Source organism: Phalangium opilio, unplaced genomic scaffold (genome assembly GCF_054372755.1).
Source record: "Phalangium opilio isolate 3A_F unplaced genomic scaffold, DU_Popi_V2 ptg000031l_1, whole genome shotgun sequence".
NCBI lineage: Eukaryota > Metazoa > Arthropoda > Arachnida > Opiliones > Phalangiidae > Phalangium > Phalangium opilio.
The window spans coordinates 3,443,454-3,453,461 of record NW_028324158.1 but is presented as its reverse complement, the minus strand read 5'-3'; the positions used below and the strand labels follow the sequence as shown (position 1 = coordinate 3,453,461).

General features: G+C 46.0%; 56 non-coding genes across 56 annotated transcripts; all 56 read right to left on the bottom strand.

Annotated features, from left to right (window-relative positions):
* Window positions 1-296: 296 nt before the first annotated feature.
* Window positions 297-368, bottom strand: TRNAA-CGC (transfer RNA alanine (anticodon CGC)). The gene has a single exon. It is a non-coding gene; the product is annotated as a tRNA-Ala (tRNA).
* Window positions 369-428: 60 nt separating this feature from the next.
* Window positions 429-500, bottom strand: TRNAA-UGC (transfer RNA alanine (anticodon UGC)). Its single transcript has one exon. It is a non-coding gene; the product is annotated as a tRNA-Ala (tRNA).
* A 190-nt stretch (window positions 501-690) lies between these two features.
* On the bottom strand, window positions 691-762 carry TRNAA-CGC (transfer RNA alanine (anticodon CGC)). The gene has a single exon. It is a non-coding gene; the product is annotated as a tRNA-Ala (tRNA).
* A 60-nt stretch (window positions 763-822) lies between these two features.
* On the bottom strand, window positions 823-894 carry TRNAA-CGC (transfer RNA alanine (anticodon CGC)). The gene has a single exon. It is a non-coding gene; the product is annotated as a tRNA-Ala (tRNA).
* A 60-nt stretch (window positions 895-954) lies between these two features.
* TRNAA-CGC (transfer RNA alanine (anticodon CGC)) lies at window positions 955-1,026 on the bottom strand. The gene has a single exon. It is a non-coding gene; the product is annotated as a tRNA-Ala (tRNA).
* Window positions 1,027-1,086: 60 nt separating this feature from the next.
* TRNAS-UGA (transfer RNA serine (anticodon UGA)) lies at window positions 1,087-1,158 on the bottom strand. The gene has a single exon. It is a non-coding gene; the product is annotated as a tRNA-Ser (tRNA).
* Window positions 1,159-1,218: 60 nt separating this feature from the next.
* On the bottom strand, window positions 1,219-1,290 carry TRNAA-CGC (transfer RNA alanine (anticodon CGC)). The gene has a single exon. It is a non-coding gene; the product is annotated as a tRNA-Ala (tRNA).
* Window positions 1,291-1,350: 60 nt separating this feature from the next.
* TRNAA-UGC (transfer RNA alanine (anticodon UGC)) lies at window positions 1,351-1,422 on the bottom strand. The gene has a single exon. It is a non-coding gene; the product is annotated as a tRNA-Ala (tRNA).
* A 60-nt stretch (window positions 1,423-1,482) lies between these two features.
* On the bottom strand, window positions 1,483-1,554 carry TRNAA-CGC (transfer RNA alanine (anticodon CGC)). The gene has a single exon. It is a non-coding gene; the product is annotated as a tRNA-Ala (tRNA).
* A 60-nt stretch (window positions 1,555-1,614) lies between these two features.
* TRNAS-CGA (transfer RNA serine (anticodon CGA)) lies at window positions 1,615-1,686 on the bottom strand. The gene has a single exon. It is a non-coding gene; the product is annotated as a tRNA-Ser (tRNA).
* A 588-nt stretch (window positions 1,687-2,274) lies between these two features.
* TRNAA-CGC (transfer RNA alanine (anticodon CGC)) lies at window positions 2,275-2,346 on the bottom strand. Its single transcript has one exon. It is a non-coding gene; the product is annotated as a tRNA-Ala (tRNA).
* Window positions 2,347-2,406: 60 nt separating this feature from the next.
* On the bottom strand, window positions 2,407-2,478 carry TRNAA-UGC (transfer RNA alanine (anticodon UGC)). Its single transcript has one exon. It is a non-coding gene; the product is annotated as a tRNA-Ala (tRNA).
* Window positions 2,479-2,538: 60 nt separating this feature from the next.
* Window positions 2,539-2,610, bottom strand: TRNAA-CGC (transfer RNA alanine (anticodon CGC)). Its single transcript has one exon. It is a non-coding gene; the product is annotated as a tRNA-Ala (tRNA).
* A 60-nt stretch (window positions 2,611-2,670) lies between these two features.
* On the bottom strand, window positions 2,671-2,742 carry TRNAA-CGC (transfer RNA alanine (anticodon CGC)). Its single transcript has one exon. It is a non-coding gene; the product is annotated as a tRNA-Ala (tRNA).
* A 60-nt stretch (window positions 2,743-2,802) lies between these two features.
* Window positions 2,803-2,874, bottom strand: TRNAA-UGC (transfer RNA alanine (anticodon UGC)). Its single transcript has one exon. It is a non-coding gene; the product is annotated as a tRNA-Ala (tRNA).
* Window positions 2,875-3,065: 191 nt separating this feature from the next.
* On the bottom strand, window positions 3,066-3,137 carry TRNAA-CGC (transfer RNA alanine (anticodon CGC)). The gene has a single exon. It is a non-coding gene; the product is annotated as a tRNA-Ala (tRNA).
* Window positions 3,138-3,197: 60 nt separating this feature from the next.
* On the bottom strand, window positions 3,198-3,269 carry TRNAA-CGC (transfer RNA alanine (anticodon CGC)). The gene has a single exon. It is a non-coding gene; the product is annotated as a tRNA-Ala (tRNA).
* Window positions 3,270-3,329: 60 nt separating this feature from the next.
* TRNAA-CGC (transfer RNA alanine (anticodon CGC)) lies at window positions 3,330-3,401 on the bottom strand. Its single transcript has one exon. It is a non-coding gene; the product is annotated as a tRNA-Ala (tRNA).
* Window positions 3,402-3,461: 60 nt separating this feature from the next.
* TRNAA-UGC (transfer RNA alanine (anticodon UGC)) lies at window positions 3,462-3,533 on the bottom strand. Its single transcript has one exon. It is a non-coding gene; the product is annotated as a tRNA-Ala (tRNA).
* Window positions 3,534-3,593: 60 nt separating this feature from the next.
* On the bottom strand, window positions 3,594-3,665 carry TRNAA-CGC (transfer RNA alanine (anticodon CGC)). The gene has a single exon. It is a non-coding gene; the product is annotated as a tRNA-Ala (tRNA).
* Window positions 3,666-3,725: 60 nt separating this feature from the next.
* On the bottom strand, window positions 3,726-3,797 carry TRNAA-CGC (transfer RNA alanine (anticodon CGC)). The gene has a single exon. It is a non-coding gene; the product is annotated as a tRNA-Ala (tRNA).
* A 60-nt stretch (window positions 3,798-3,857) lies between these two features.
* TRNAA-UGC (transfer RNA alanine (anticodon UGC)) lies at window positions 3,858-3,929 on the bottom strand. The gene has a single exon. It is a non-coding gene; the product is annotated as a tRNA-Ala (tRNA).
* Window positions 3,930-4,121: 192 nt separating this feature from the next.
* On the bottom strand, window positions 4,122-4,193 carry TRNAA-CGC (transfer RNA alanine (anticodon CGC)). Its single transcript has one exon. It is a non-coding gene; the product is annotated as a tRNA-Ala (tRNA).
* A 60-nt stretch (window positions 4,194-4,253) lies between these two features.
* On the bottom strand, window positions 4,254-4,325 carry TRNAA-UGC (transfer RNA alanine (anticodon UGC)). The gene has a single exon. It is a non-coding gene; the product is annotated as a tRNA-Ala (tRNA).
* Window positions 4,326-4,515: 190 nt separating this feature from the next.
* Window positions 4,516-4,587, bottom strand: TRNAA-CGC (transfer RNA alanine (anticodon CGC)). Its single transcript has one exon. It is a non-coding gene; the product is annotated as a tRNA-Ala (tRNA).
* A 60-nt stretch (window positions 4,588-4,647) lies between these two features.
* Window positions 4,648-4,719, bottom strand: TRNAA-CGC (transfer RNA alanine (anticodon CGC)). The gene has a single exon. It is a non-coding gene; the product is annotated as a tRNA-Ala (tRNA).
* Window positions 4,720-4,779: 60 nt separating this feature from the next.
* On the bottom strand, window positions 4,780-4,851 carry TRNAA-CGC (transfer RNA alanine (anticodon CGC)). The gene has a single exon. It is a non-coding gene; the product is annotated as a tRNA-Ala (tRNA).
* A 60-nt stretch (window positions 4,852-4,911) lies between these two features.
* On the bottom strand, window positions 4,912-4,983 carry TRNAS-UGA (transfer RNA serine (anticodon UGA)). The gene has a single exon. It is a non-coding gene; the product is annotated as a tRNA-Ser (tRNA).
* A 60-nt stretch (window positions 4,984-5,043) lies between these two features.
* TRNAA-CGC (transfer RNA alanine (anticodon CGC)) lies at window positions 5,044-5,115 on the bottom strand. Its single transcript has one exon. It is a non-coding gene; the product is annotated as a tRNA-Ala (tRNA).
* A 60-nt stretch (window positions 5,116-5,175) lies between these two features.
* TRNAA-UGC (transfer RNA alanine (anticodon UGC)) lies at window positions 5,176-5,247 on the bottom strand. Its single transcript has one exon. It is a non-coding gene; the product is annotated as a tRNA-Ala (tRNA).
* Window positions 5,248-5,307: 60 nt separating this feature from the next.
* On the bottom strand, window positions 5,308-5,379 carry TRNAA-CGC (transfer RNA alanine (anticodon CGC)). The gene has a single exon. It is a non-coding gene; the product is annotated as a tRNA-Ala (tRNA).
* Window positions 5,380-5,439: 60 nt separating this feature from the next.
* On the bottom strand, window positions 5,440-5,511 carry TRNAS-CGA (transfer RNA serine (anticodon CGA)). Its single transcript has one exon. It is a non-coding gene; the product is annotated as a tRNA-Ser (tRNA).
* Window positions 5,512-5,835: 324 nt separating this feature from the next.
* Window positions 5,836-5,907, bottom strand: TRNAA-UGC (transfer RNA alanine (anticodon UGC)). The gene has a single exon. It is a non-coding gene; the product is annotated as a tRNA-Ala (tRNA).
* Window positions 5,908-6,099: 192 nt separating this feature from the next.
* TRNAA-CGC (transfer RNA alanine (anticodon CGC)) lies at window positions 6,100-6,171 on the bottom strand. The gene has a single exon. It is a non-coding gene; the product is annotated as a tRNA-Ala (tRNA).
* Window positions 6,172-6,231: 60 nt separating this feature from the next.
* TRNAA-UGC (transfer RNA alanine (anticodon UGC)) lies at window positions 6,232-6,303 on the bottom strand. Its single transcript has one exon. It is a non-coding gene; the product is annotated as a tRNA-Ala (tRNA).
* A 60-nt stretch (window positions 6,304-6,363) lies between these two features.
* Window positions 6,364-6,435, bottom strand: TRNAA-CGC (transfer RNA alanine (anticodon CGC)). Its single transcript has one exon. It is a non-coding gene; the product is annotated as a tRNA-Ala (tRNA).
* Window positions 6,436-6,495: 60 nt separating this feature from the next.
* TRNAA-CGC (transfer RNA alanine (anticodon CGC)) lies at window positions 6,496-6,567 on the bottom strand. Its single transcript has one exon. It is a non-coding gene; the product is annotated as a tRNA-Ala (tRNA).
* Window positions 6,568-6,627: 60 nt separating this feature from the next.
* Window positions 6,628-6,699, bottom strand: TRNAA-UGC (transfer RNA alanine (anticodon UGC)). Its single transcript has one exon. It is a non-coding gene; the product is annotated as a tRNA-Ala (tRNA).
* Window positions 6,700-6,890: 191 nt separating this feature from the next.
* On the bottom strand, window positions 6,891-6,962 carry TRNAA-CGC (transfer RNA alanine (anticodon CGC)). The gene has a single exon. It is a non-coding gene; the product is annotated as a tRNA-Ala (tRNA).
* Window positions 6,963-7,022: 60 nt separating this feature from the next.
* On the bottom strand, window positions 7,023-7,094 carry TRNAA-CGC (transfer RNA alanine (anticodon CGC)). The gene has a single exon. It is a non-coding gene; the product is annotated as a tRNA-Ala (tRNA).
* A 60-nt stretch (window positions 7,095-7,154) lies between these two features.
* On the bottom strand, window positions 7,155-7,226 carry TRNAA-CGC (transfer RNA alanine (anticodon CGC)). The gene has a single exon. It is a non-coding gene; the product is annotated as a tRNA-Ala (tRNA).
* Window positions 7,227-7,286: 60 nt separating this feature from the next.
* On the bottom strand, window positions 7,287-7,358 carry TRNAA-UGC (transfer RNA alanine (anticodon UGC)). The gene has a single exon. It is a non-coding gene; the product is annotated as a tRNA-Ala (tRNA).
* A 60-nt stretch (window positions 7,359-7,418) lies between these two features.
* TRNAA-CGC (transfer RNA alanine (anticodon CGC)) lies at window positions 7,419-7,490 on the bottom strand. The gene has a single exon. It is a non-coding gene; the product is annotated as a tRNA-Ala (tRNA).
* A 60-nt stretch (window positions 7,491-7,550) lies between these two features.
* Window positions 7,551-7,622, bottom strand: TRNAA-CGC (transfer RNA alanine (anticodon CGC)). The gene has a single exon. It is a non-coding gene; the product is annotated as a tRNA-Ala (tRNA).
* Window positions 7,623-7,682: 60 nt separating this feature from the next.
* On the bottom strand, window positions 7,683-7,754 carry TRNAA-UGC (transfer RNA alanine (anticodon UGC)). Its single transcript has one exon. It is a non-coding gene; the product is annotated as a tRNA-Ala (tRNA).
* Window positions 7,755-7,945: 191 nt separating this feature from the next.
* TRNAA-CGC (transfer RNA alanine (anticodon CGC)) lies at window positions 7,946-8,017 on the bottom strand. Its single transcript has one exon. It is a non-coding gene; the product is annotated as a tRNA-Ala (tRNA).
* A 60-nt stretch (window positions 8,018-8,077) lies between these two features.
* On the bottom strand, window positions 8,078-8,149 carry TRNAA-CGC (transfer RNA alanine (anticodon CGC)). The gene has a single exon. It is a non-coding gene; the product is annotated as a tRNA-Ala (tRNA).
* A 60-nt stretch (window positions 8,150-8,209) lies between these two features.
* Window positions 8,210-8,281, bottom strand: TRNAA-CGC (transfer RNA alanine (anticodon CGC)). The gene has a single exon. It is a non-coding gene; the product is annotated as a tRNA-Ala (tRNA).
* A 60-nt stretch (window positions 8,282-8,341) lies between these two features.
* TRNAA-CGC (transfer RNA alanine (anticodon CGC)) lies at window positions 8,342-8,413 on the bottom strand. The gene has a single exon. It is a non-coding gene; the product is annotated as a tRNA-Ala (tRNA).
* Window positions 8,414-8,736: 323 nt separating this feature from the next.
* TRNAA-CGC (transfer RNA alanine (anticodon CGC)) lies at window positions 8,737-8,808 on the bottom strand. The gene has a single exon. It is a non-coding gene; the product is annotated as a tRNA-Ala (tRNA).
* A 324-nt stretch (window positions 8,809-9,132) lies between these two features.
* TRNAA-UGC (transfer RNA alanine (anticodon UGC)) lies at window positions 9,133-9,204 on the bottom strand. Its single transcript has one exon. It is a non-coding gene; the product is annotated as a tRNA-Ala (tRNA).
* A 192-nt stretch (window positions 9,205-9,396) lies between these two features.
* Window positions 9,397-9,468, bottom strand: TRNAA-CGC (transfer RNA alanine (anticodon CGC)). The gene has a single exon. It is a non-coding gene; the product is annotated as a tRNA-Ala (tRNA).
* A 60-nt stretch (window positions 9,469-9,528) lies between these two features.
* On the bottom strand, window positions 9,529-9,600 carry TRNAA-UGC (transfer RNA alanine (anticodon UGC)). Its single transcript has one exon. It is a non-coding gene; the product is annotated as a tRNA-Ala (tRNA).
* Window positions 9,601-9,660: 60 nt separating this feature from the next.
* TRNAA-CGC (transfer RNA alanine (anticodon CGC)) lies at window positions 9,661-9,732 on the bottom strand. Its single transcript has one exon. It is a non-coding gene; the product is annotated as a tRNA-Ala (tRNA).
* A 60-nt stretch (window positions 9,733-9,792) lies between these two features.
* Window positions 9,793-9,864, bottom strand: TRNAA-CGC (transfer RNA alanine (anticodon CGC)). Its single transcript has one exon. It is a non-coding gene; the product is annotated as a tRNA-Ala (tRNA).
* Window positions 9,865-9,924: 60 nt separating this feature from the next.
* Window positions 9,925-9,996, bottom strand: TRNAA-UGC (transfer RNA alanine (anticodon UGC)). Its single transcript has one exon. It is a non-coding gene; the product is annotated as a tRNA-Ala (tRNA).
* Window positions 9,997-10,008: the final 12 nt, after the last annotated feature.

Genomic DNA, 10,008 nt, shown 5'->3' with positions numbered 1-10,008 from the left:
AAATTAAATACTTTTAGACTAAAACCGTGAAATGGAGATACCGGGGGTCGAACCCCGGACTTCTCACATGCAAAGCGAGCGCTTATCCACTGAGCTATATCCCCTTCGGATGTACAAGTAGAGATCATCTTAAAATTAAATACTTTTAGACTAAAACCGCGAAATGGAGATACCGGGGGTCGAACCCGGGACTTCTCACATGCGAAGCGAGCGCTCTTCCACTGGGATATATCCCCTTCGAATGTACTAGTAGAGATCATCGAAAAATTAAATACTTTTAGACTAAAGCCGCGAAATGGAGATACCGGGGGTTGAACCCGGGACTTCTCACATGCGAAGCGAGCGCTCTTCCACTGAGCTATATCTCCTACGTTTGTATAAGTAGACATCATCGTAAAATTAAATACTTTTAGACTAAAACCGCGAAATGGAGATACCGGGGGTCGAACCCCAGACTTCTCACATGCAAAGCGAGCGCTCTTCCACTGAGCTATATCCCCTTCGCATGTACTAGTAGGGAACATCATAAAATTGAACACTTTTAGACTAAAGCCGCGAAATGGAGTTACCGGGGGTTAAACGCGGGACTTCTCACATGCAAAGCGAGGGCTCTTCCACTGAGCTATTTCCCCTTCGGATGGATGAGTGGAGATTTTCAGAAATGATATATATTTTTTTAATGCCGCGAAATGGAGATACCGGGGGTCGAACCCGGGACTTCTCACATGCGAAGCGACCGCTCTTCCACTGAGCTATATCCCCTTCGGATGCACAAGTAGAGATCATCGTAAAATTAAGTACTTTTAGACTAAAACCGCGAAATGGAGATACCGGGGGTCGAACCCGGGACTTCTCACATGCGAAGCGAGCGCTCTTCCACTGAGCTATATCCCCTACGATTGTATAAGTAGACATCATCGTAAAATTAAATACTTTTAGACTAAAGTCGCGAAATGGAGATACCGGGGGTTGAACCCGGGACTTCTCACATGCGAAGCGAGCGCTCTTCCACAGAGCTATATCCCCTACGATTGTATAAGTAGACATCATCGTAAAATTAAATACTTTTAGATTAAAACCGCGAAATGGAGATACCGGGGGTCGAACCCCGGACTTCTCACATTCAAAGCGAGCGCTCATCCACTGAGCTATATCCCCTTCGGATGTACAAGTAGAGATCATCGTAAAATTAAATACTTTTAGACTAAAACCGCGAAATGGAGATACCGGGGGTCGAACCCGGGACTTCTCACATGCGAAGCGAGCGCTCTTCCACTGAGCTATATCCCCTACGATTGTATAAGTAGACATCATCGTAAAATTAAATACTTTTAGACTAAAACCGCGAAATGGAGATACCGGGGGTCGAACCCCGGACTTCTCACATGCAAAGCGAGCGCTCTTCCACTGAGCTATATCCCCTTCGGATGTACAAGTAGAGATCATCGTAAAATTAAATACTTTTAGACTAAAACCACGAAATGGAGATACCGGGGGTTGAACCCGGGACTTCTCACATGCGAAGCGAGCGCTCTTCCACTGAGCTATATCCCCTTCGGATGTACTAGTAGAGATCATCGTAAAATTAAATACTTATAGACTAAAGCCGCGAAATGGAGATACCGGGGGTTGAACCCGGGACTTGTCACACTCGAAGCGAGCGCTCTTCCACTGAGCTATATCCCCTTCGGATGTACAAGTAGAGATCATCGTTAAATTAAATACTTTTAGACTAAAACCGCGAAATGGAGATACCGGGGGTTGAACCCGGGACTTTTCAAATGCGAAGCGAGCGCTCTTCCACTGAGCTATATCCCCTTCGGATGTACTAGTAGAGATCATCGTAAAATTAAATACTTTTAGACTAAAACCGCGAAATGGAGACACCGGGGGTCGAACCCCGGACTTCTCACATGCGAAGCGAGCGCTCTTCCACAGAGCTATATCCCCTACGATTGTATAAGTAGACATCATCGTAAAATTAAATACTTTTAGATTAAAACCGCGAAATGGAGATACCGGGGGTCGAACCCCGGACTTCTCACATGCAAAGCGAGCGCTCATCCACTGAGCTACATCCCCTTCGGATGTACAAGTAGAGATCATCGTAAAATTAAATACTTTTAGACTAAAACCGCGAAATGGAGATACCGGGGGTCGAACCCGGGACTTCTCACATGCGAAGCGAGCGCTCTTCCACTGGGATATATCCCCTTCGGATGTACTAGTAGAGATCATCGAAAAATTAAATACTTATAGACTAAAGCCGCGAAATGGAGCTACCGGGGGTTGAACCCGGGACTTCTCACATGCGAAGCGAGCGCTCTTCCACTGAGCTATATCCCCTACCATTGTATAAGTAGACATCATCGTAAAATTAAATACTTTTAGACTAAAACCGCGAAATGGAGATACCGGGGGTCGAACCCCGGACTTCTCACATGCAAAGCGAGCGCTCTTCCACTGAGCTATATCCCCTTCGGATGTACAAGTAGAGATCATCGTAAAATTAAATACTTTTAGACTAAAACCACGAAATGGAGATACCGGGGGTTGAATCCGGGACTTCTCACATGCGAAGCGAGCGCTCTTCCACTGAGCTATATCCCCTTCGGATGTACTAGTAGAGATCATCGTAAAATTAAATACTTATAGACTAAAGCCGCGAAATGGAGATACCGGGGGTTGAACCCGGGACTTCTCACATGCGAAGCGAGCGCTCTTCCACTGAGCTATATCCCCTACGATTGTTTATGTAGACATCATCGTAAAATTAAATACTTTTAGACTAAAACCGCGAAATGGAGATACCGGGGGTCGAACCCCGGACTACTCACTTGCAAAGCGAGCGCTCTTCCACTGAGCTATATCCCCTTCGCATGTACTAGTAGGGAACATCATAAAATTGAACACTTTTAGACTAAAGCCGCGAAATGGAGTTACCGGGGGTTAAACGCGGGACTTCTCACATGCAAAGCGAGGGCTCTTCCACTGAGCTATTTCCCCTTCGGATGGATGAGTGGAGATTTTCAGAAATGAATGTATATTTTTTTAATGCCGCGAAATGGAGATACCGGGGGTCGAACCCGGGACTTCTCACATGCGAAGCGACCGCTCTTCCACTGAGCTATATCCCCTTCGGATGCACAAGTAGAGATCATCGTAAAATTAAATACTTTTAGACTAAAACCGCGAAATGGAGATACCGGGGGTCGAACCCGGAACTTCTCACATGCGAAGCGAGTGCTCTTCCACTGAGCTATATCCCTTTCGGATGTACTAGTAGAGATCATCGAAAAATTAAATACTTATAGACTAAAGCCGCGAAATGGAGCTACCGGGGGTTGAACCCGGGACTTCTCACATGCGAAGCGAGCACTCTTCCACTGAGCTATATCCCCTACGATTGTATAAGTAGACATCATCGTAAAATTAAATACTTTTAGACTAAAACCGCGAAATGGAGATACCGGGGGTCGAACCCCGGACTTCTCGCATGCAAAGCGAGCGCTCTTCCACTGAGCTATATCCCCTTCGGATGTACACGTAGAGATCATCGTAAAATTAAATACTTTTAGACTAAAACCACGAAATGGAGATACCGGGGGTTGAACCCGGGACTTCTCACATGCGAAGCGAGCGCTCTTCCACTGAGCTATATCCCCTTCGGATGTACTAGTAGAGATCATCGTAAAATTAAATACTTATAGACTAAAGCCGCGAAATGGAGATACCGGGGGTTGAACCAGGGACTTCTCACATGCGAAGCGAGCGCTCTTCCACTGAGCTATATCCCCTACGATTGTATAAGTAGACATCATCGTAAAATTAAATTCTTTTAGACTAAAACCGCGAAATGGAGATACCGGGGGTCGAACCCCGGACTTCTCACTTGCAAAGCGAGCGCTCTTCCACTGAGCTATATCCCCTTAGCATGTACTAGTAGGGAACATCATAAAATTGAACACTTTTAGACTAAAGCCGCGAAATGGAGTTACCGGGGGTTAAACGCGGGACTTCTCACATGCAAAGCGAGGGCTCTTCCACTGAGTTATTTCCCCTTCGGATGCACAAGTAGAGATCATCGTAAAATTAAATACTTTTAGACTAAAGCCGCGAAATGGAGATACCGGGGGTTGAACCCGGGACTTCTCACATGCGAAGCGAGCGCTCTTCCACTGAGCTATATCTCCTACGTTTGTATAAGTAGACATCATCGTAAAATTAAATACTTTTAGACTAAAACCGCGAAATGGAGATACCGGGGGTCGAACCCCAGACTTCTCACATGCAAAGCGAGCGCTCTTCCACTGAGCTATATCCCCTTCGCATGTACTAGTAGGGAACATCATAAAATTGAACACTTTTAGACTAAAGCCGCGAAATGGAGTTACCGGGGGTTAAACGCGGGACTTCTCACATGCAAAGCGAGGGCTCTTCCACTGAGCTATTTCCCCTTCGGATGGATGAGTGGAGATTTTCAGAAATGATATATATTTTTTTAATGCCGCGAAATGGAGATACCGGGGGTCGAACCCGGGACTTCTCACATGCGAAGCGACCGCTCTTCCACTGAGCTATATCCCCTTCGGATGCACAAGTAGAGATCATCGTAAAATTAAGTACTTTTAGACTAAAACCGCGAAATGGAGATACCGGGGGTCGAACCCGGGACTTCTCACATGCGAAGCGAGCGCTCTTCCACTGAGCTATATCCCCTACGATTGTATAAGTAGACATCATCGTAAAATTAAATACTTTTAGACTAAAGTCGCGAAATGGAGATACCGGGGGTTGAACCCGGGACTTCTCACATGCGAAGCGAGCGCTCTTCCACAGAGCTATATCCCCTACGATTGTATAAGTAGACATCATCGTAAAATTAAATACTTTTAGATTAAAACCGCGAAATGGAGATACCGGGGGTCGAACCCCGGACTTCTCACATTCAAAGCGAGCGCTCATCCACTGAGCTATATCCCCTTCGGATGTACAAGTAGAGATCATCGTAAAATTAAATACTTTTAGACTAAAACCGCGAAATGGAGATACCGGGGGTCGAACCCGGGACTTCTCACATGCGAAGCGAGCGCTCTTCCACTGAGCTATATCCCCTACGATTGTATAAGTAGACATCATCGTAAAATTAAATACTTTTAGACTAAAACCGCGAAATGGAGATACCGGGGGTCGAACCCCGGACTTCTCACATGCAAAGCGAGCGCTCTTCCACTGAGCTATATCCCCTTCGGATGTACAAGTAGAGATCATCGTAAAATTAAATACTTTTAGACTAAAACCACGAAATGGAGATACCGGGGGTTGAACCCGGGACTTCTCACATGCGAAGCGAGCGCTCTTCCACTGAGCTATATCCCCTTCGGATGTACTAGTAGAGATCATCGTAAAATTAAATACTTATAGACTAAAGCCGCGAAATGGAGATACCGGGGGTTGAACCCGGGACTTGTCACACTCGAAGCGAGCGCTCTTCCACTGAGCTATATCCCCTTCGGATGTACAAGTAGAGATCATCGTTAAATTAAATACTTTTAGACTAAAACCGCGAAATGGAGATACCGGGGGTTGAACCCGGGACTTTTCAAATGCGAAGCGAGCGCTCTTCCACTGAGCTATATCCCCTTCGGATGTACTAGTAGAGATCATCGTAAAATTAAATACTTTTAGACTAAAACCGCGAAATGGAGACACCGGGGGTCGAACCCCGGACTTCTCACATGCGAAGCGAGCGCTCTTCCACAGAGCTATATCCCCTACGATTGTATAAGTAGACATCATCGTAAAATTAAATACTTTTAGATTAAAACCGCGAAATGGAGATACCGGGGGTCGAACCCCGGACTTCTCACATGCAAAGCGAGCGCTCATCCACTGAGCTATATCCCCTTCGGATGTACAAGTAGAGATCATCGTAAAATTAAATACTTTTAGACTAAAACCGCGAAATGGAGATACCGGGGGTCGAACCCGGGACTTCTCACATGCGAAGCGAGCGCTCTTCCACTGGGATATATCCCCTTCGGATGTACTAGTAGAGATCATCGAAAAATTAAATACTTATAGACTAAAGCCGCGAAATGGAGCTACCGGGGGTTGAACCCGGGACTTCTCACATGCGAAGCGAGCGCTCTTCCACTGAGCTATATCCCCTACCATTGTATAAGTAGACATCATCGTAAAATTAAATACTTTTAGACTAAAACCGCGAAATGGAGATACCGGGGGTCGAACCCCGGACTTCTCACATGCAAAGCGAGCGCTCTTCCACTGAGCTATATCCCCTTCGGATGTACAAGTAGAGATCATCGTAAAATTAAATACTTTTAGACTAAAACCACGAAATGGAGATACCGGGGGTTGAATCCGGGACTTCTCACATGCGAAGCGAGCGCTCTTCCACTGAGCTATATCCCCTTCGGATGTACTAGTAGAGATCATCGTAAAATTAAATACTTATAGACTAAAGCCGCGAAATGGAGATACCGGGGGTTGAACCCGGGACTTCTCACATGCGAAGCGAGCGCTCTTCCACTGAGCTATATCCCCTACGATTGTTTATGTAGACATCATCGTAAAATTAAATACTTTTAGACTAAAACCGCGAAATGGAGATACCGGGGGTCGAACCCCGGACTACTCACTTGCAAAGCGAGCGCTCTTCCACTGAGCTATATCCCCTTCGCATGTACTAGTAGGGAACATCATAAAATTGAACACTTTTAGACTAAAGCCGCGAAATGGAGTTACCGGGGGTTAAACGCGGGACTTCTCACATGCAAAGCGAGGGCTCTTCCACTGAGCTATTTCCCCTTCGGATGGATGAGTGGAGATTTTCAGAAATGAATGTATATTTTTTTAATGCCGCGAAATGGAGATACCGGGGGTCGAACCCGGGACTTCTCACATGCGAAGCGACCGCTCTTCCACTGAGCTATATCCCCTTCGGATGCACAAGTAGAGATCATCGTAAAATTAAATACTTTTAGACTAAAACCGCGAAATGGAGATACCGGGGGTCGAACCCGGAACTTCTCACATGCGAAGCGAGTGCTCTTCCACTGAGCTATATCCCTTTCGGATGTACTAGTAGAGATCATCGAAAAATTAAATACTTATAGACTAAAGCCGCGAAATGGAGCTACCGGGGGTTGAACCCGGGACTTCTCACATGCGAAGCGAGCACTCTTCCACTGAGCTATATCCCCTACGATTGTATAAGTAGACATCATCGTAAAATTAAATACTTTTAGACTAAAACCGCGAAATGGAGATACCGGGGGTCGAACCCCGGACTTCTCGCATGCAAAGCGAGCGCTCTTCCACTGAGCTATATCCCCTTCGGATGTACACGTAGAGATCATCGTAAAATTAAATACTTTTAGACTAAAACCACGAAATGGAGATACCGGGGGTTGAACCCGGGACTTCTCACATGCGAAGCGAGCGCTCTTCCACTGAGCTATATCCCCTTCGGATGTACTAGTAGAGATCATCGTAAAATTAAATACTTATAGACTAAAGCCGCGAAATGGAGATACCGGGGGTTGAACCAGGGACTTCTCACATGCGAAGCGAGCGCTCTTCCACTGAGCTATATCCCCTACGATTGTATAAGTAGACATCATCGTAAAATTAAATTCTTTTAGACTAAAACCGCGAAATGGAGATACCGGGGGTCGAACCCCGGACTTCTCACTTGCAAAGCGAGCGCTCTTCCACTGAGCTATATCCCCTTAGCATGTACTAGTAGGGAACATCATAAAATTGAACACTTTTAGACTAAAGCCGCGAAATGGAGTTACCGGGGGTTAAACGCGGGACTTCTCACATGCAAAGCGAGGGCTCTTCCACTGAGTTATTTCCCCTTCGGATGGATGAGTGGAGATTTTCAGAAATGAATATATATTTTTTTAATGCCGTGAAATGGAGATACCGGGGGTCGAACCCGGGACTTCTCACATGCGAAGCGACCGCTCTTCCACTGAGCTATATCCCCTTCGGATGCACAAGTAGAGATCATCGTAAAATTAAATACTTTTAGACTAAAACCGCGAAATGGAGATACCGGGGGTCGAACCCGGAACTTCTCACATGCGAAGCGAGTGCTCTTCCACTGAGCTATATCCCCTTCGGATGTACTAGTAGAGATCATCGTAAAATTAAATACTTATAGACTAAAGCCGCGAAATGGAGATACCGGGGGTTGAACCCGGGACTTCTCACATGCGAAGCGAGCGCTCTTCCACTGAGCTATATCCCCTACGATTGTATAAGTAGACATCATCGTAAAATTAAATACTTTTAGACTAAAACCGCGAAATGGAGATACCGGGGGTTGAACCCGGGACTTCTCACATGCGAAGCGACCGCTCTTCCACTGAGCTATATCCCCTTCGGATGCATAAGTAGAGATCATCGTAAAATTAAATACTTTTAGACTAAAACCGCGAAACGAGATATCGGTCGTTGAACCCGGGACTTCTCACATGCGAAGCGAGCGCTCTTCCACTGAGCTATATCCCCTTCGGATGTACTAGTAGGGATCATCATAAAATTGAACACTTTTAGACTAAAGCCGCGAAATGGAGTTACCAGGGGTTGAACGCGGGACTTCTCACATGCAAAGCGAGGGTTCTTCCACTGAGCTATATCCCCTTCGGATGTACTAGTAGAGATCATCGTAAAATTAAATACTTATAGACTAAAGCCGCGAAATGGAGATACCGGGGGTTGAACCCGGGACTTCTCACATGCGAAGCGAGCGCTCTTCCACTGAGCTATATCCCCTTCGGATGTACAAGTAGAGATCATCGTTAAATTAAATACTTTTAGACTAAAACCGCGAAATGGAGATACCGGGGGTTGAACCCGGGACTTTTCAAATGCGAAGCGAGCGCTCTTCCACTGAGCTATATCCCCTTCGGATGTACTAGTAGAGATCATCGTAAAATTAAATACTTTTAGACTAAAACCGCGAAATGGAGACACCGGGGGTCGAACCCCGGACTTCTCACATGCGAAGCGAGCGCTCTTCCACAGAGCTATATCCCCTACGATTGTATAAGTAGACATCATCGTAAAATTAAATACTTTTAGATTAAAACCGCGAAATGGAGATACCGGGGGTCGAACCCCGGACTTCTCACATGCAAAGCGAGCGCTCATCCACTGAGCTATATCCCCTTCGGATGTACAAGTAGAGATCATCGTAAAATTAAATACTTTTAGACTAAAACCGCGAAATGGAGATACCGGGGGTCGAACCCGGGACTTCTCACATGCGAAGCGAGCGCTCTTCCACTGCGATATATCCCCTTCGGATGTACTAGTAGAGATCATCGAAAAATTAAATACTTATAGACTAAAGCCGCGAAATGGAGCTACCGGGGGTTGAACCCGGGACTTCTCACATGCGAAGCGAGCGCTCTTCCACTGAGCTATATCCCCTACCATTGTATAAGTAGACATCATCGTAAAATTAAATACTTTTAGACTAAAACCGCGAAATGGAGATACCGGGGGTCGAACCCCGGACTTCTCACATGCAAAGCGAGCGCTCTTCCACTGAGCTATATCCCCTTCGGATGTACAAGTAGAGATCATCGTAAAATTAAATACTTTTAGACTAAAACCACGAAATGGAGATACCGGGGGTTGAATCCGGGACTTCTCACATGCGAAGCGAGCGCTCTTCCACTGAGCTATATCCCCTTCGGATGTACTAGTAGAGATCATCGTAAAATTAAATACTTATAGACTAAAGCCGCGAAATGGAGATACCGGGGGTTGAACCCGGGACTTCTCACATGCGAAGCGAGCGCTCTTCCACTGAGCTATATCCCCTACGATTGTTTATGTAGACATCATCGTAAAATTAAATACTTTTAGACTAAAACCGCGAAATGGAGATACCGGGGGTCGAACCCCGGACTTCTCACTTGCAAAGCGAGCGCTCTTCCACTGAGCTATATCCCCTTCGCATGTACT